The sequence below is a fragment of the Microcebus murinus genome, chromosome 7, assembly GCF_040939455.1.
Source record: "Microcebus murinus isolate Inina chromosome 7, M.murinus_Inina_mat1.0, whole genome shotgun sequence".
NCBI lineage: Eukaryota > Metazoa > Chordata > Mammalia > Primates > Cheirogaleidae > Microcebus > Microcebus murinus.
This window is the reverse complement of record NC_134110.1, coordinates 32,894,500-32,915,111: the sequence shown is the minus strand read 5'-3', so window position 1 is coordinate 32,915,111 and position 20,612 is coordinate 32,894,500.

Genomic DNA, 20,612 nt, shown 5'->3' with positions numbered 1-20,612 from the left:
CTGTCTGCTGGGGGCCAATGTGCACAGTGGGGCAGAGGGAGTGAAGGCGGTTGGGTGAGAAACCACCACCCAAAGGTACTTCCTCAAATGCTGCAGCCTCCTCCAACCCCCACCCCCAATTGGGTATAAGGCTAATTGCTTAAGTCCTTCTTATATGGTGCTTGGCACCATTTGTAACCATACAACTGAGAAGTATTTCATAGTGATTAAGGCTGCAGACTCACTTCCTGGGTACAAATCCTTACCCAGCCATTTCCTGGCTGTGTGACCTTGGGCAAGTCACTTAAACTCTCTATGAGGAAGTTTTCTCATCTGGAAAATGGAAATAAAAATGTCTATATCATGGGCTTGTTGGAAGGTTTAAATGAAAAAAAAAACCACTTAAAGTTATTAGAATAGTGCTTTGATCATTAGAATTTAATAAATGTTAGCTATTATTAGGTAGGTAGATAGATAGACAATATATAGATGGAGACAGAGCGATGATAGATGATGAGTAGATAGATACGTAGGTAGATAGGTAATTTGTGCTATTAGTTGGTTAAGGTGCATCTACCATAATACATTAAAAGTAAAGGGCAAGAACACCTCTTACCCTATGCAGACAGCCCAGCAGAATGTCTGGAAGGAGAAGGAGCTCAGGGAGTGCAGATTGAGAGGGTGAGCGTTGAAGATGTGGCTGGAGGGGCAGGCAGAAGCCAGATCACATGGGACCTTGTCAGCTGTGCTAAGAAGCTTGCACTTTTCCTGGGAGGCGCATCCAGGATCCTGAAGGAAATGAGATGATCGGATGCTGAAGAGCATCTGGGTGGAGGAAGAGGCAGCATGGAAGGAAAAAGGAGTTTCACCCTCTTTGCCTTCCAGATGTTATTTAACATCACTCAGTATTAATTTCCTAGTGGGAGAGCAGAGCTAAGTACACAATTCTCACAGTTTTTTGCGGACTACATAGAACATATATGAAGAGTGACTCACATGTCCTGGGTGCTGTATGTAATCAGCACGTTAGTTACTCCACTTCCCTTCTCATCACTAACACACCCCTCCCAGGACCATCATCCAACAAACAGGTGCAATTAACTTTCACTGGTTAAATATTTAGGAAAATAGAGCCTAACCTTCTAATCTTACACTCTTAAGAATGGAAGCGCCCTTTGAGTTCTGTTAGTCCCACTTGGAGATTTTTAGAAACAGAAGAGTTACTTCTCCATACACACACAGACACGAAGAATCAGAAAGGTAAGGTGACCTGTCCAGTGTTGCACAGCTTGTCAGCATTAGAGCTGGTCTGATTTGTCCCCCTGCCCCCCGTTGATTCTACAGCCATCATTATTTTATCCAACTGGTCTGAAAGCTTGTCCCATGTGTGATGTGATATGACTGTGAACATCCAGGAATATTTATTAACCATGTTCACAAACACCAGTGTCAGTTAGCTTAAGGTAAAGCAGAAACTCTGGAGCAATAGCACCTGTGGCGTGTAACATACAAACTGCACTTTCTTTATTTCCATCACTTCTTTGTGTCCTCATTACTATTCTCATTTTACATATTAAGAAAGCAAGTCTCAGAGAAGTAAAATAATTGCTTGTAAGTGATATAATTAGGACTCAAACACATTAAAACATTAAGCGAGTGACATTAAATAGTATTATTTGAACATTTATTATCTGCCGGATACTCTAGATACTGCTAGATAATCGATCAATCTGACCCCAAACCCAGCTCGGTCTTACTCCAAATCACTGCTCACCATGCAAAGCCCATTTGAAAACACCATGTATTGAACTCTCAGGCCAATTTCTCTTCATTGTTCAGGGATTTTTTTTTTGCATTGATATCTTTTCAATATTTTCAATGACTTTTTAAATGATTTATTTTTATTTCCTGTAGTGTATCAAATTTCAAGTCTGTTCGACCTAATGGATGCTTGATTGAGTCATAACTATGTAAAAGTGATATGCTAGAATAGTGTATAGGAAAATGTATAGAGTGATGGAGTGGAATCCTTGCCCAGTAGGAGCTGACAGTTTTACACTAGATATAAAAGGCAGGTACTAGGCTGGGAAGGTGGAGGGAAGAGAACATGACATTTAGTGAAGACCCATCTGGTTCTGGATGCTGTTGATTGGAACTTCCCAGACATCATCATGTGCAACTCTCATAAGAGTTGCTTCTGGTGGAAAACAAGAGAACATCACGGGCTCAGAGAGCAACTAACCACCTAAGCTCACACTCCTAGTGCTAGTGAGAGGCAGGGCAGGGATTCTACCCCCATCCTGTCTGACCCCCAACCTGGGCTTTATTCATTATATCACATCATTATCAGAAAACTGTGGCAGAGAAGGGGACTGTAATTCTAACTAAGAAGTTCTATCTTCTTTAACTGTTTTTCACTCCCATGTTAGAAACCTGGGCATACAATGTTGAAATTGGAAGGGGATTTAGAGATCATCTGGTTTTAAGAAGGCAAGTAAATATTTGTCTCATAGCCAGTGAGGAAAGGCGGCACTAACTTAACAACTAACTAACCTTACCCTCCGGTTTATGAGGTGGGAAGTCCAGAGCCCAGAGAGGCAATGGTCTTTGTGTATATTGAAGATCATGAAATTAGGTGGCTGGAAAGGGGAAAGAATAAGAGCAGTTCAAGTATGGAAAAGGCCTGGGAAAAAACAATTGAGATGGAACTGCAGTTCCAGAACTAAACGGAAACAGCCAGTGGCTAGAAGAATGGTTATAAGGGAATGGTCAAAAAACAGGCAGATAAGAAGACGCAGGTACTGGGAACAGACAAAGAGGGAGGATCTAACACCTTAAAAGCAGGCAGGACTATTAAGACAAAACCGAGAGAAGTGGGGCTTGAAACAAATAGTGAGACCATAACACATGAGGCAGGTCAGTCCCAGAGCCAAGAGGGAAATTGATATTAACTGGACATCATGCTGGTTATTTTTGGATACACTTATTCATTTAATGCTGACAACTGTATTGTGGGGTAGGTACTCTAACCCCTGTTGTATAGATTGGGAAACTGAGGCTCAGAAAGGCAAATAACTTGCCACACAGCTGAAACTGTTATTGAACCCTGATCTTTTATTTCTAGCAAACTGATCTTTCCATCAGCCTACTGATTCTCCATCAAGCGTGACTTTTTCTTCCTCCCAGGTGCATTTGGCAATGTTTAGAGAGATTTTTGTTTGTCAACAGAGGGTTTCTAATGGATCCAGTAGGTAGAAGTCACGGATCCTGCTAAACACTCTACAATGCATAGGGCCCCCTACCCTCAGCGACAGAAAATTATCCACCCACAAATGCCAACCATGCTGTGGTTGAAAAGCCTTGGCCGGCCTACATTGCTGATGCTGGAAACAATATATTTGAAGCAAGTGCTTTGTGTTTGAAATTATGCATTCATTAACTCTTCACACATTTATTGAGTGCTACTAGTTCCAGGCACTGTTTTAGACTCTGGTGATACAGAATTGAATAAAACCATTAAAATCCTGCCATCTTAGAATTTTCATTCTAATGAGAGTACCATTAATAAATCCATTATCTGTTAATAATACCAGCAAGTAGACAGTATGCAAAGCCATAGAACTGAATGGGTTAATCTACCGAGATAGTGGCAAGAACATTCTAATGGAGGAGGCACAAGAAGAGAGTTCCAAGCCCCCAACATTTAGACATTAGAAAAGGGAACAGGATCTGGCACTGACACCAGAGAGGAGCAGCCATGGGATAAGAGGAGAACCAACAGAACGTGGGTTTCCTAGAAACCCAATGAAGCAATGTTTGAAAAAGAAGGGAGCAATCCTCAAGGTCAGAAGATGTGGATGCAGATTCTGGCCTCACCACCCTCCACCAGTGAAATGGGTCAGTAGGCTTTGAAGAATCTCCATGTATGTCTCAGAGGCTCATTTTCTTCTTCTAAAAATAAGACTCCAAATCAGTGAGTGCATATGGAATCTCTTTGTAAATTTCTTTATATGAATTAAAGAGGTCATCATTATGCTCTCCAGAAAAAACTGTGTTTCCGGATTTTGGTTTCATGGTTGATTGGTTGGTTGGCTTCTTTGTTTCCATTTGAAACCATAACAGAGTGAGACTGCTGATGGGAACAAAGGCAGATCTTTTCCGATATGACATTTTATAATATGCATCAGAAACAACCTGGTAAAAAAGCAGAGGAGAGACTTTTTTCCAAGTTTGTAAAGAATGTAAATATTTTAAAAATTAAATATTTTAAAATTTATGTTTGATACGTTCACTTAATGAGCCATTGTCTTGACATTGGAGTAGAGCCAGTGTGATCTGTCATTACGCTCTATCGCCATGTAGGGATAGAATTTGAAAGTATTTCCCCAAAAGATATTTGGGAACTTTGAAAAAAGGAAAATAACGAGTGCCAGATAGGCAGCCAAAAATATTTATTAAGCTGATGACTCACCCTTAAATCTGAGAGAAATCTTAAATAGGGGCCCTCAATTTTAAAAATAACAAATGTTTACATAGTGTTTACCATGCACCTGACACTGTTCTAAGCACTTTACGTACATTGATGCATTTAATCCTTATGACAACACGATGAGATAGGTACTACTGTGATTCCCCATTTTACAGATGAGAAAACTGAGGTTGAGCAAATTTCAGAGGTTACCTAGCTACTACACAGCAGAGCTGTGTGTGAGCCGTGATTCTATGTTCCTTCCCCCTGTGGAGATGAGCAAGCAGAGGCACAGAGGAGAAGGGACTTAGCCACGCTTGTTTACTGTTAGTGATGGAGCAAGGTGATCAAACTCAATAATCAAACAACCATTATTTTGGCAAATAAAGATTTTAGGATTTTTTAGGAGTTATATAAAGAAAACAGAATTGTGGGAAAGGGGAGGTATGGCACTTGGCCAGCCTGTACTCATAACTACAGGAAGCTGCAAAATACTGTCCCAGCAGGGCTTGATTGAGGTTCCTATGCCTGCACCATCACTCACCTGGGCTGCAGCTCCTGTGGGTGAAACAGCACAGATGGCCCATCCCTTGGAGATACCGTCAGTAGGGCTTGGATGTCTTCCAAAAGCGAAGCAGCCATGAGAAGCAAAAGTCTCTGCCTCCAGCAATTCTGCAGCATTAGGGTCTTCCAATACAGCTTCTCAGGCCTTCCTTGGGAAGTCAGCCACCAAATCAGACAGTCACAGAAGTGTATTTCCCTCTGGAATCCATACAAGCTGCAAAAGAATGAGTAAGGCCGAATTAAGAGCTATCAGAACTTGGGAAAGGCAAGCTATTTTCCACCCAGGAGCACTCAGTTAAAATCATAGAAATCTGGACAAATAACTGGAAAGCACATCTCAGGGAAAAATTCCAGACCAGTGAGCAACAGAGAATGATTGTCTGGCTAAGCAGTGTCCATCCCTATTACCTCCGATCCTATTCTTGCCTGGTCTCTGAGGAGCCATCTAGCCAATATCACCACTCCGCAGGGCCCTGCACTCGGTCTGCCTGAGGAGTCAGTCCTGCCTTACTCTGCGTCCTCACTCTTCCCGTCTGTGCAGGAAAACTCCAGGATGAATTCTGCCATGAGCAAGACACTTCATCTCTGATGGAGTCTGGTTCATTATGAACAAAGAAGAAGAATATGTATATTCATGCTAAGGCTGGTGGGAAAATATAGAAAGAAGAGAATTGCTTCTATATCTTTGACATTTGAAGCATGTTTTTCTGCTTATTCTTGGAACTTACATTTTTCATTAATTAAGGAAAAGGTTTTGTTTTTTGTTTTAATACATTTGCTGTTTGTGTTGAGCAATTGAACAAAGAACATCAGCAGAATCCCCTGTTTGATCAAGCAAAACAAAACAAAATTTTGTCTGATCATTGAACTTTTACCAGAATAAACATATGGATAGATGAGTGGATGGATGGATAGATGGATGGTGGGTGTAGGGATGTTTATATATTAAGCTTGAGGTGTACAGAGGCATTGAAAGCTTATACTTAATCAGAGAAAAAATTATGAGATTACCACCAAACTAGAGTTAATTTTAAGATTTATTGAGTGTCTACTATGTGCCAGGCACATAGGCTTCACAAGTCTCTTAATAACACCAGGAAATTGGTACCTCTATTGTACCCCCCTTATAAATGAGAAAATATAGATGCAAAGAGATTGGGTAATACCAAAATTCCAAAGCAGGTAAGTGGCAGAACCAGAATTTAATCTTACTGTATACCCAATCCACCCCTGTCAGCACATGTTCTTAACCATGAAGTTGTATCATCTTTTACCAAGTGATAATAGGTATCTATTTTACTGAAATACAATAGATTTCATACATTGTGTGATCACAGTCCTTGGTTTGGTGAGGATAAAACCATGAAAATTACACTTACAAAACCTTTTATCCATATCCCAGTCATGACTTTCATAAGGTTCAGGATCTCGGACAAAGCATACCTAATTGAGATTTGCTTTTCTTGTCTGTGAAATGCAGGAATGCACATAGAAGCTCTCTAAGGTTTCTTCTGTATGAAGCTGAGTCAGATCTCATGCATCACTTGCCCTGCCCATGTCTACCTGCCTCTCACACCACACTGTGGCCCCAGGGCCAACCAGTCACTGGGAGCACAGCCCTCACCCACTGTCTTGGCCACTACCACACAGCCAGCCTGATTAGTTGCACTCATTAAGTTCTGGTTCCTTGTGCCATTTCTACACTGAATAAAATGCCATCATGCTTTAGGATGAGGGATCTGGCATTTTGAACAGACACTAAATGGGTCAGAGGATGCAACTCAGACAGGCGGGATAGTTAAGTTCAAGGACCTTCACCAGGTATGGGTGGGTGGGGGCCATATTTCTGACCTACACAGCCATCCAAAGAATGAGAAGTTTTCAGTCCATTCCCTCAAGGAGTTTTCAGCCTGGTGGGAAATTATAAAGCACAACTTATAATAAACCATGATGAATATAACCTTATATTAGGCTCAAATAATTTGTGCTCACCTATTTATGTTTTCTGGGGCAGTTTTTTGATTGTGCATTCATTGGTGGTATGAGAATTCTAACTCAGGGGGAAGTAAGAGACACAGACACAGGAAGCCCGGGTAATAAATTATCCCTGCATCACCCCTGCAATGAGCTGCTCCACCGTGGAACCTCCTCATGGAGCCTGTCATCCCATGATGACCAGCATGTGGGGCAGATCTCCTGCCAAGCAACCTGCTGCACGTCTATGCAGCTCATTGTATGCAATGGCCATTGTGCTCATGCATGCTCTGCATTGCTGCCATCCTTCTTTCTACCTTCCCGTCCTTTTCCTCACTTTCACTGCCCTGACTTTGCAACTTCCAAATAAAGTATCAGTACTTGATCCTTGTCTCAGGCTCTTTCTTTTTTCCTAAGAAACTCAAGAGTAGATAATATTCATTAATATCATGTTTATATTCGAATTCAGTGCCCATCTGGTTGTGACAACCCTACTTCTCACCCCTAGCCTGGCAGAAATCCTTGGTAAACTCATCACTCCTCCCAAGGTGTGGCTCAATGGGAAGAGTAAAGCTCAGTAGTTGGAACCTTTTGGTGACACCCCTCTTATCTACCACAGCTCTTTTGAATTTTCCCAGTACCAGTGAATAATGGCTAATCAAAAAAATTGCCCCAGAAAATGCAAAACTGGTCAGTGTAAATTTTATAAATTTAGTATAAAGCTATGCACATCATGTTTTTTTGTAAATTTTGCTTTAAAAATTTCCCAGCAGGCCAAAAGCTCCTTGAGGGAATGGGCTGAGAATTTTTCATTCTTTGGATGACTGTGTAGCCTGATGATTTGCTCCCTCCCAATGCTGGATGAAAGCCCTCCCAATGCTGGATGAAAGCCCAGGGGCCAGGTATGTATCGTATAACCCTAACCCCAGCCACAGCTTTTGGTCCCAGAGAGAACACCTGACACTCTCTCTCTCTCTCTCTCTCTCTCTCTCTCTCTCTCTCTCTCTCTCTCTCTCTCTCTCGCTGTCTCTCTCCCCTCTGGGAATTTGAAGATTGAAGCAGAAAGATGGAAACACCAGGGATATTCACAAATTCTCTCTATATCAACAACTAGTGCAAAATATGATTATATAACAGCACTACAACAGGCAGGTGGCAAGAGAAGGTCAATGATGCAAAATATCCAGGTGTCTCTTACCAGCAGCTGAATGTCTGTAGACAAGATGCAATCAGGGGCTTCAGTGACCTCTGTAAATATTAATAGAAATGATAAAGAAGTGAATGAATGAGTGTTCCATGGGCTTCTATGAAATTTTGTTAAGAGGCAGCTTGCCTCCTCCCCTCTTTGGTCTTTACTCAAAGTCTTCGAGCAATCTGGACTGTTCCTCTGAGACCCTGAGGATGAAGGTCTCTCTCTAGCCAGTCCATGACCTGGATTTTAGACCCCAGCTAGACCCTATAACATGTGAACAGCTCTCAAAATGCACAGGTGGGGCCGGGCGCTGTGGCTCACGCCTGTAATCCTAGCTCTCTGGGAGGCCGAGGCGGGTGGATCGTTGGAGCTCAGAAGTTCAAGACCAGCCTGAGCAAGAGCCGAGACCCCGTCTCTACTAAAAAAAAAAAACAAAAAAAAAAAAACGTTAATTGGCCAACTGAAAATGGAAAAAAAAAAAATAAAGGAATAAAAAAAAATTAAAAAAAAAAATGCACAGGTGGGCCTGGACTCCTCTGTGGAGCCTGGACAGTCTCCTTTATCTTCATCCCCCTTTCTGTTGCACCTTGCCCTCCCCCACCCAATTTCCCATGTCCATTATACTCCCCCTTCTCCCCCAGCCCAGTAAGTGACAAGTCTCTGATCGTCTGCAGTTAGATACTGCTTTACACTGAATATGGTGCCTATGTAAAACTCATTCATTCATTCATTCAGCAAATATTGAACATCTACCATGTGCTCATAGAGCAGTGAACAAAAGGATAAGAATACTTTTCCTTTGGGGACTTACATTCTAGGATGGAAAGACAGACAATAAACAAATAACTGAGACAGTGACGCAGAGAAATGAATCCGGGTGAGTACTGCAGGTGAGTTATGAGCACTGACTGCACAGGCAACTCTAAAGGGAGCAGGAACTCACCTGGACGTCAAGGGGGTCAGGGCTAGGAGAAGAGGAGACCAAGGGCTGCAGTGGAAGTTCGTGTCAGTTCAAGTAAGGGCAAAAGGAAGGAGTGGCCACTTCTGCTGTGGGCCAGGAAGTGATATAAGAAATTAAGAAGGTCTTTGAGAAGCAAAGCATACTGAAGCTGAGTCTCAAATTCCTTCTGAGCAGACAAGAAGGGGGGCTATATTTCAGGGTGAAGGATATTCTAATCTATAGCCTTGCTATAGATTTGCAAAGTGGGGTCTACAGACCATATACAACAGCATCACCCAGGAAGTTATTAGAAATTAATAAGCTCAATCAGAATCTTTATTTTAATAAGATTCCCAGGTGACTCCTGTGCAAATTAAAGTTGGAGAAGCACTTTTCTTCACCAGCGGCTTTCCAACTTCACAGCACATTAGAATCACCTGAGGAAGATTTTAAAAATCCTCATGCCCAGGCCACAGCCTCTACTAATTACACCAGAATCTCTGAGGATAGAACCAGACATAATTAATTTTAAAGCTCCTGAGGTAAACGTTCTGCCTTACAAAATTTCTCCTCGCCCCTGACCTATGTGCATTGTCCTCAGTAAATACTCAACTGTCATACAAAGGGACTAATTTGTGAAATAAGAAATCTTGACCCTAACTTTACAGAAATGTCTACATTGGTCATAAACCCCCAGAAAGCTTAATCAGAGAAAGGAGAACTTCCAACTGGTAAGTGGGGGAGGATGTGAGAATTTTCACCGAGTGTGAAGTGGATTTCCCTGCCTGGTGACAAGTTGGCAGATCCGGGCTCCTGCAGATGGCTCGGCTGTTGCAGACACAGTGCTGCGTATCTGACACATACGTGTTGGGCTGAGTGTTCCTTCCTGAGCCAGAGCAGACGGATTTGGGGAGAGAGGACAGCGGTCTTCAGAAGAAAGGAGAGCACACTGTCCCAAGTTCTCATCCACAACAGGCTCTGTTCTTGAGGAGTAGCCAAAACGCTTATTTCTCACCAAAATTGAGTCATACTAAAAAAGCAGGAAGTATCGCCAAGATGCAAACTTTTCTCAGGAGAACTTTCTTCCTAGACTTTCAGTCTGATGCCATTTGCCTATGTAGATCCTTTGAGTTTCCCACCCAAATTCCCATCCCCTTCCCTTTATCTATAGGAAGGGACCACAGCCAAAAGCTTGGGGCAGTGGAAGACTACCTGCACTGGAGCTTCTGAGACTTTGATGTGAACTTTGGATCTGTAATTGCTGTTACACCTTTCAAAAGTGATGTAGGTCTCTGAATCTCATCCCTTGGAACATTGTAAAGAATACAACTTTCCTCATCAATTTATACTCTCTGTTCATACCCCTGTCACTTTTCCCTCACTGTTATCAAGGTTGGGGGCCAGAGATCTACTGGCTCTTCCAAGGATGCTGTATTAGATGCAATCAAGGGCAAAGTCAAAGGCTGGAAATTCCAGAATTTTTCATGGGTTTAGTCATGAGTCTATCTCTCTCCATCTTTCTCTAGTTCCTGGTTCTTTTATTCTTACTCTACTGTAGTTGGTTTTGTCTATTCTCTTGGGTCTATCTATGTCTTTATCCCAGTGGCTCATGAATCTGTTTCTGGTCTGGGCTTAAGCTCTGATTCAAGCCATTCAAGTGTCTCCAATTCAAAGTGTCCTCAACTAAACACTGTGGTGCCCCTGTTTCTCTCTCTCTCTCTCTCTCTCTCTCTCTCTCTCTCTCTCTCTCTCTCTCTCTCTCTCTCCCCCCCCTCTCTCTCTCTCATACATGCAAGCACATTCACACTCCATAGAACTGGACCTTTCTCCAGCAAGCCCCTGCAGAGAGAGCTACCTCTATTCATGATCCAGTTACTTGTCTTCAAATCTTGGCTCCCATCCTGATTCTCTTCCCCTTTTCCCTAGAACAAAGTGACTGATAGCTCCTACTGATGCCACGGCAGAAATGTGCCTCCACTTCTATGCATTCTCCCTGCCATCATCCCAAAGCAGACCATTCCCTCTGTCACCCAGAGCACTACCCCAGTCTCTAAGGACTATCCCAGTTGAGACCCTCCAATCCACTAGTCTCAGGAGCAGACCAATGTAACTGGAATGCCAATCTAATCATGTCCCTCCTTTCTTCAAAACATTTCCATGGCTTCTCAGCCTGCCCTACAGGCAGAGCTTTCAGGAATAGCCGTGCATACTTCTGAAGCTTCAGCTCAGCCCCTTCTCATGCCAGGTGTTCTCAGCCCAGAGAATTTATTTCTGTTTCTCAAATGTTTCATACTCTTTCTCACTTCTACATCTTTGGATATAGGTGTAACTTCCTTTCTCTCAATGTTTTTCTTCTGGGTAATTTTTCCCATTTTTTAGGCTTCAGGTTTAGTTCTGTTTCCTGCAGGAAGTCTATCCACAGAGAGACCAGGTTGGGTACCTGTGCTAATTACTCTTGTACTCCTCTGTGTTTCCCCTTGGTAGAACCTAGCAGACATTCATCGTTTGTCAACTGAAGCCTAGACTAGACAATACTCTCTGTGAGAGGAGGAGCCTTGTCTGCGCGACAGTAGTTCTGTCTTCAGCACCAGAGTAGACACTCAACTAACATTTGTTAAATGATTGAAAGGTCCTCCTGTTCTCCAGTAGTATATGAGGCCAGAGTCTAGTCAATCTTTTACATTCCTTAATCCCGCTGCTGCTAAATTGGTTGAGACTTTCATCATCTTTTAATCAAGCCCTTATTGTAAGACCCTCCCAAAATATTTTTCTGTCTTCAGTTTGTCCTGTTTTTTTACCCAAGAGGCATCCTCTGCTTCTCTGCCTCTTTCTAAAATGGAGATTTGATTGTTTCACTTTCTTGGTAAAAATCTTCCTGTAGATACCATTGTCCTCAGGATAATATCTGACCCCTTCAACATAGTACACAACTCCCTTTGCAATTTGACCCACAGGGTCATCTCCTCAGCTTCATTGTTCATCAATTTCCACCTTCACACCTCATTTCCAGGTTATCTTGAACTCCTCATAGATTCCCAAATACTTCAAGGCTTTTTAAGATATGGCTCTTTCTGCCTGAAATGGCCTCAGCCTTTCCTTTTTTCTCTGTTCCATCTCACCTCTCCATTAAACAAACATTTGCTGACCATCTACTCTATGTCAGGCTTGTACCAGGCACCAGGGGCAGATTGTTGAACAAGACAAACGTGGGTGCCTCCCATGCAGACCACGGGATTTCCTGTGGAAAAGGGCTGCTCGTGCATCCCTTCTTAAATGATTCCACTTCTTTAGGCATTGCTCTGCCTGTCCACACTTCCATTCTTGTAGCTGATTTTTACATGGCTTACGTAAATGGAATCACACAGATCATATGGAAGAGGGACTGTGCCGGATTTATTTTATGTCGCCAGCACTAAGCACAACAGCTGGCACATGGTAGATATTGAATAAGTGTTTGTGGGATGAATGAATAAGAAATTAACGACTTAGTTTTTACCAACAATTGAGGCTCTGAGAACAAAAGGACACAAAGCAAGTAGGTATGATGGAGGAGATGGCAGGAAAGTGTTGCTCCATGGAGGAGAGAGGGTTTGAGTCGGGCATTCCAGTGTAGTAGCTCCATAGCCAAGGGACAGCAGAAAAGTATTAGTCAGTGAAAATGAGGGGTTTGATTGTGGCAGATTTAACTCCCTACCATCAAAATTGGGATTTTCCTACTGGACTCTCAGCCCATAAGCCATACCCATCTCTTGGATATATCTTATTTTTGGCTTGGTTGATACTGACACAGAGTAACATTTTTGGTTTTCAAAATGTAATCATGATTTAGCAACTTTGAAATATCTATTAAAATTCAGCATGACTTTGCCACCTGACCCATCAATATTTTGGGAATGTTGTGTCACTGGGAAGCTGATGCCAACCTAAGTGTCTATCACTAAGGGAATTGGGAATTGATTAATATAATAAAGTGGACACTTATTTCAAAACTGTACACAGTATTAAGAAGCACTGAACTTGATGGGCTTACAATAACATAGATGGTCTGAAAAACGCAGTAGCAAAATAGTTAAATAAAAGGAAAGACAAGTTTTACAATGCAATACCATATATATTTTAAAAATGTACACTCAAAATGCTATATGTTTTTCACAATGATACAAGCATATTAAGGAACATATATCACACATTAAAGTGGGTGACTATAGCTGTGGAAGGGGAATGGAGAGATTGAGGAATAAGAGGAAAAATAAAATAAATAAGAATGAGATCTTAAAACAAATGATAATAAAGTAATATGAACTAATGTATTATTAATATCTTCCCCTAAGGCTTAATTTAAAAAAATTGAAACTACAAAAGATTTTTACCGATTACCAACTTGGCATAAAGTAGCTATCCAGGTGTTTGTTGAGCCAACCCCTCTGCCCTTCTCTTCACCCCACCCACATTCCCAGACTGTCAAGGGGACAATTATTCTAGCTTAGACTCATCCTGGCAAAGATGAATGAAATGTAGAATCTTACAAGGCTCTATCAAACAGATATATAATAGATTCTAAAAAGAAAGAAAATCTCTGAGTCCTAGAAAACCCAAGCTCTTAAGGCTGCAATGAGTTACTATTTTCCCAGGAGCATCTAACCAGATTGCCCTCCCAACCTTGTGGAGGACCTTGGAGCTCTCCTTAGTGCTGAAAAAAGCCCTTCTGGCGCACTTTCTGCCACAAAACTTTCTGGTTTTGCTGGCAAAGACAATTCTGCCTGACCCTATTCTGGTGACTGCTCTTAACCATTAGGATTTACTAAGGGCAGAGGTTGTAACTTAGTTAATGACTTAGAATGAAATAAGCAGTCAACACAGCTTTAGTATACAAATGTTACTGAACAAATACACTAATGCTTCTCTGTCCATTCTTGCCCACTGCCTGCTGCCTACATCTGTTGTCTAAATAAGCCTTTCTTCTCTGAGTCAAGTCTTGTGTAATGTAGACATAATACCTATGTCTCTTGGGGAAAGAGAAGTCAGAACATTATAAAACATGGACTGAAAGAAAAGAGGTTTGGGAGCACATAATTTACCTCTCTATAGCTTTTACCTAAGAATTGTTCTGAATGAGTTTCTAAAGAGATAAATTATTGTTCCTCTATCTAGAATATATTTTTCTTTCTAACCCTAAAGGAAATATCCCTAAGCACTCCTACTGTGCTCTGTCTTGGAATTTTTGTCCAAAGAATCAAAAGGGGCACAGGCAGATACCCTCAAGAACAGAGTTCTTGGTAAAAAGGGGTCCAATATGGCTGTAGGGCTAACATCAAATAAGATAGCACAGTACCTGAATTCTCATCAGAGAAATGCAGAGATTCTGGTAATAAACATTTACCAAATCTGTACTACATTTCAGGACCATGCTGACCCAAATAACCTTAGAGAAACTACAAAAGAGAGGTTTTTATCCATATTTTATAAGTGAGAAAACCAAAGTTCAGGAGATTTAGTATGTTGCACACACTGAAACAAAACTAATAAACAAATAAGGATTTGCATCCAAGACTAATTTATTCTAAAGGTCCTGTAATTCCCTCGATAATAATAAAAGGAAGAACTCCTAGTTATTAAGCACTGATTGGTTGGCCAGTACCTAGCATGACTTCATTAAAAACTACCAAAAGTACTAGAAGGTAGATACTATTATTATTCACATGACACTTTTAAAACATTTGAGGAACAGGTCAGTCAAGTTCTTATCTAAGGTTATATAGTTGATAAGTGGTGGATGTTAGATTCAAACAAGTTCTAGCCTTATTCCAAGCCTCTGTTCTTACCATTCCTCAATAGTTCCTCAATCAGTGTGAAAACAGATGACTCTAAAGTTCTCTCCTCCATCTTGAAAATGTCTTGATTCTTGAGTCCGTAAGCATGATACTAGGATTAAGTGTGTTTCTTAATTGACTCTGCTCCAGGAATTCATTGGTGTTTTTGTCATTAGACATTTGAGTCCCTTTTGAATTCTATTTACCTTCTGTGCCTGGGAATTGAAGCAGAAGTCACAATTGGAGTTTATCGTCTTAAACTCCTTTCCCATAATCAGGCTTGCAGATGACCACAGAAGAGGCCAAGAGGGCCCAGTTTGCACTGGATTGAAGATGGATGCAGGTGCATCATTTTATTAAAGCAACCTGCAAGCTGCAAATGACAGTGTCTGGAAACTGATAGCTTCTTAATGAATTTCTATACCGTGGAAATTTGAGGAATAAATATTAAAGGAGATGATGCCTCAGAGCATCTTTCCCCCTAGGGGTCACTGACCATGGTAGGCCTACCATCTAAATAAGACAGAGATACAATACCCATGTGGCTGATGCTTGATCAAAGACTCCATTTATCCCCAAATGCATTTTCTTTGCCCTAATCTCCTTCAGGGAAACTATGAGAGTTCAGGAAATGACCTCATAGAGAGGCAAAGAAAGTGATTGCTTGACTCATGTGATTTACCCCCTAATTTTCCCTACAGTGCTTCCATGATGCCTAAAATATTATCATTAAAGGCACAACTTCAGTTAGAAAGACAGTATCATAAAGTGAAAAGATTATGCTTTGCCATTATATATTCCTTGCAAATATGACATTTAATGAATGCATAATAGTCTATTGAATATTTCTATTATTGGAAAATAAGGTTTTTCCATTTTTTACTACTTTAATGCTGCACTAATTTAATACTTTTATGTCTACATATCTGTCAAAATCTATTACTAGTTACTTAGAAAATATTCTAGAAGCAGATTACCAAGTCAAAAGCCCTGAACCTATTGAAAACATACATTGGTAAAATTTTTGAAAGACATTATTCCAACCAACCTCTAAAATTTTTAAAATTTTCAAATACTTTGCATATCGGTTTCTGTTAAACAAGGTCACCCATATCCCCTACTTGTGCCATTGATTTTGGGGTGCCTGTATTCACTTAGCACATTTCGTTATCCTTATTACCTTTATTAAATGTAATCTTACTAGTGTGAGTCCATCACCACAGTCTAATATTGTCCTTTAGGATTTTGCTACACCTCAAACATAAGATCTACCCTTCCCAACTTTGGGTCAAAAATAAATATGTCTTCTGAGCCTCTAGCTGGATCACAGCTGGGGTACACCACGTGAAGCCTCATTCTAGGTTGAAAGGAATCCACTGATACTCATGAGCTCATATGTTCATTAGGAGTCATGGACTGCCCATAAGGGTGCTGTTCAAAGTTATTTGTGACCCTCCTCTGCATAACATTTCAATGACAATGTCAGTAATGAAAAATTACCTGACATAGGGTGGTTATGGTGGCTCCTGGGGATTACCTCTTCTTCTACACACACACACACACACACACACACACACACACACACACACACACGCTCACCTCACACAAATCTCTAGAATACTGTGTCATAGAATGCTTCTGGGCAGGCAGTGATGTCCACTCAGAGGAGTTGAATGACAATGCAAGAAATGAATGACAAGAAGGGTCAGTCACATGATCGTGGAAGAGTGACATCAAGGAGTTGCAGCATCCCAGGTCCAGGGTGGAGGGACTGAGTAGTGAGTTTCATGGAGAATCACAAACAGGGCCTTGGAGCTGTGGCAGGTGGAGCTGAGAGAGATACCAGCTGGCCGGAGCTGACAAGGCAGGAGAGTGAGAGCAGCAAGCAGTGGGCGGATGCTGTTTTTATGACATTTTCTTCAAGTGGTTTTGCTTTCTGTTCTAAGATTTTGTTCTTCTTCATTCCAACTCAGAATTTGTTTTTCTATTACTGATGATGTTACATGTCATATATTTGTTTATTCCTTTTTGGCTTATGCCAGGAGGATCCTTACCTACTCCAAACATGGGGGAGTATTTGTGTATATGTGCATGTGTTCTCTAAGAACATGTGCATGCCACCCAAAGTCTGGAGAGAGATATATTTGCATGTAAATTATGCATTACACATATTTGCATATGAAGCATTACAGGAGACCAAGGCTGTCCCTATCACCTCTTTGTGTGATGGAAAGACATGAAAGAGTCAGGTGGGGCTTTGTCAAGTTTGGCCAAAAGGTGTCCCCTATTCCTAATGAGCAAGGGTTTAGGAGTCAGGAAACAGGGATCCAAATTCTAGCTCAGCCACTTGTGAACTTGACCAGACTCTACCCGTTTATTGAACAAATATTCTTTAAGAGTTCCACTCTTATGCCCATTCTGGTCAGTGAAAGCACACCCTCTGCTATAGCAGAAATTTAAGTCCTTAATCAAAAACTCTCTCCCCTTGCTGTCCCACCCCTATACTCATCCTATACTCATCCTAATGAGATCCCACTTGAATTCTTCTCCCTGGTTCTGAGCTCTGGATTTTTTCACCCTTTCCTGGAGGATGCTATGCCCACCCCCAGGTTTCACCCTCTTCTCGGTTCTCTGAGGCAGATGTACTGATTCTCTGGAGCTAGAGCGTAGGCACCGCTCTGGCAGAATACAGCAGGACAAAGGAGCCTGGATGTACTGTGTATGCCAGAAAGTATTTTTTGTACTTCCTGGATTATTTTTCTTTGTCTTTTGTTCAACTTACTATTTATTGGAGGTTTTTGGAACAGGCAGAAACTAGAACATGGAAGACAGAACAGCAGTGTCCTGGGGCAGGTGTTGAAGGAACAATTACTCCCATTCTTTGAGGTTCTATCTGGGGCATCTCTCTGACCCACCCTCGACCTCAAGATCCTCCTCAAGGAACTCAGGAGAGAAAGTCAAGGATCTGATGAGTGAGATGGGGAGAAGTCACAACCTCCTGGAAGCCTCAAGGGAGTCTTGTTTCCTGCATATCCATGTGATAAACTCAGAGGAGTAGCAGAGTCCTCTGCCCATGCTGTGGGGAGGCCTGAAGGTTGGGCTGATTAAGTCCAATATGGTGGAGATGGAGGGAGGAGGAAACTCAGCATGCAGCAGCTCATCCAAGCTACAAACTTCAAACAGCCAGTTCAGTTATAGAGCTATCCCTTCTGTTTTCATTTCTCTGACTCTGTGTCATTTCTCAATTTATTCCAAATTATGAGGGTACATAGATGTTATTTGTTAAAATATTTACCCTCTGAAAATCCCACATGTTGAAGGATTTGCCCGGAAGCTTCAGAGATGGTCACTGGAATTGTCATTCGAAGCCCAAAATAGTGCAGAGAGACCCTGTCTCTGGCACCGCCAAGTGCTTCAGAAAACTTTGGTCTTACAGAACTTTCTACTGCGGCTGCATGAATGGCTGTTAAATGTCAGCATCCACAGTCTGTTAGTGAATCCTGACCCTGGGGTCTTGCTGGCTGATTCTGACTTGAGCAAGTACCAGAGAGGCAAGCATCAGCTTCCAGAAAGAAGTGTCTTTTAGGCCCAAGGAAAGCCTACCTCAGGGTAGGCAGAGATCCTGTTTATGGGCTTTTTATTCAATAGTAAGAGGAATATATATATATACTTTTTTTCTTCTTTTACTGTGTTTCTCAGCAAGGACCATAAACCAGGACTTAAAATTGGAAAAGTGGCTAAATTCCATGTGGATTACAGAGGCACTAATGGACAGGATTTGACGTTAAAATGGAAATGCTGGGGGTGAGTGCTTCAGCTGCCTCAGGTGCATTCCTAGAATCAATCACTCCCTCACGCTGATACGTTAGCCCACGCCATGATTTGGATTTCAGAGGCCCAGATCGTTGCTCTGTCCACTAACCAGTGGCAAATACCACCAGTGTCTGAGAAAGGGGCAGGGTCCCATACGGCACAGGGTAACGTCAGCTTCTCAGGTTGAGGGAGAAAACAATGATGGACGAGAAAGGCATTTAAAAGAATGGAACCCTCTCAATCTAAAATCACAGAATTCAACTGGTTGATAATAAATACTAGATTTATTATCAAAGCAGGAAAGAAAAATAAGGGCAATCAGAGTGATAAAACCCATAAAGAATGCAGGGTTTGAGACCTGGGTCCAGTCTAGATAGCCAAGAAGGTAAATCCTGGAGGACATGCTGGACAAGTGTGAGAAGGAGACAAAGCTATGCCTGGGCCCAACATCTTCTATGAAGAGATGATGGAAAATAAATGTTTCAGTTATTATTAGGTTGTAGGAAGCAGTAAGGGCCAAAGAAATTTCATACAGAGAAGGGTGGGGAACCTGTGGCCTTCTGATTTCAAGATTATACTTTTTAAAGCACCAAAGGAGGCAAGAAAAGCTTCATCTTTCTCTGCTATACCCCTTTTAATAAAAGTATTTGTTTTATAAAATTTGGATTCAGTCAGAAGGCCACACTTAAGGACTTAGAAGGCCACATGTGGCCTTAAGGCTACAGGTTCCCCACCCCATAGATGTTCATTCCCAAAGCTCCAGGCAGAGATGGTAATTGGGTCAACTCAACAATTCCTTCTTGGACTCCAAGGTGGCCCTGCCAAGTGGTTACACAGATTCAAGAAGGCCAAACTGAGAAGGTGGGCAGCACTGGGCAAGCTCAAGGGAAGATGGTATAGAGAAATGTGCTCTGAGGTTGCACAGCAAGGTAATTTATGGAATTAGGACCCAGGGAAGATGTAGGGGAACTGAAAAGCAACAAAATCATGTCAAGGCTTGGGCTAGATGTTGGCATGAGGAAGGAACCACTCCAGGGGGAGGATGTACAACTCAGAGGGACACATGTGGTCAAGATTTGCTTCAACTGTGGGTGATTCTGGAAGGACCAAATCATCTTGACTTTTTCTATTTTGCTGTGCTGTACTCACAAGATAAAATCTGGACAGTGTTTGGAAACCAAATTCCCTTGCCAGTAAGATAGCAAATGAAAAGAGAAAGGAAAAGAAGGATTTCAGCCAAGGGTATATAAAAGGAAAGGAACATATTTAAGAAGCAAGATAAAAATGTTAAAAATTCAGCCAATCAATTTTGCAATGAGTTCAGAAACAAGGACAAAGTGGACCCTCAGAGGCACACACTGCAATCATAGGGAAAGGCATGAGACAGGGCATGTTGAGCTTACCTGCTACTAAAGTCATATCAATTACCCAGACTTGAACAATTTGCAGAGCTGGAAAAAAGCAAAACTCTGGAAATGAGACCACGGCAGAGGTATCAGAACTCAGGAGATGCGAAGGTCCAGAACTTCGGAAACCTCAGCTTCATCTTCAGTTCAGGAATCTGCTAAGGGTGCTTCTGCAGCTGCAACAAAAGGGCTGCTTCACAGGCCAAAGTGATGTCACAGCTAGAGGCAGGGAAGCAGCCACTGCAGCTAGAGCCTGGGGCATTGGACAGAGCTCACACACCTTGTGGCAGAGGGTCAACCCAGAACTGACAGAGGACATGCACATGAATAGGGTCTGAAAGCAGCATGAGAAAGAGGAGAGAGTTTCAGGGAATGGCTTGCAAAAGAAAGAGTATAATACAGGGTCACCACTGCAATGTCTCAACTTTACAAGCAGATGGAAATATCCTAACTGCTGCCTTCTGAA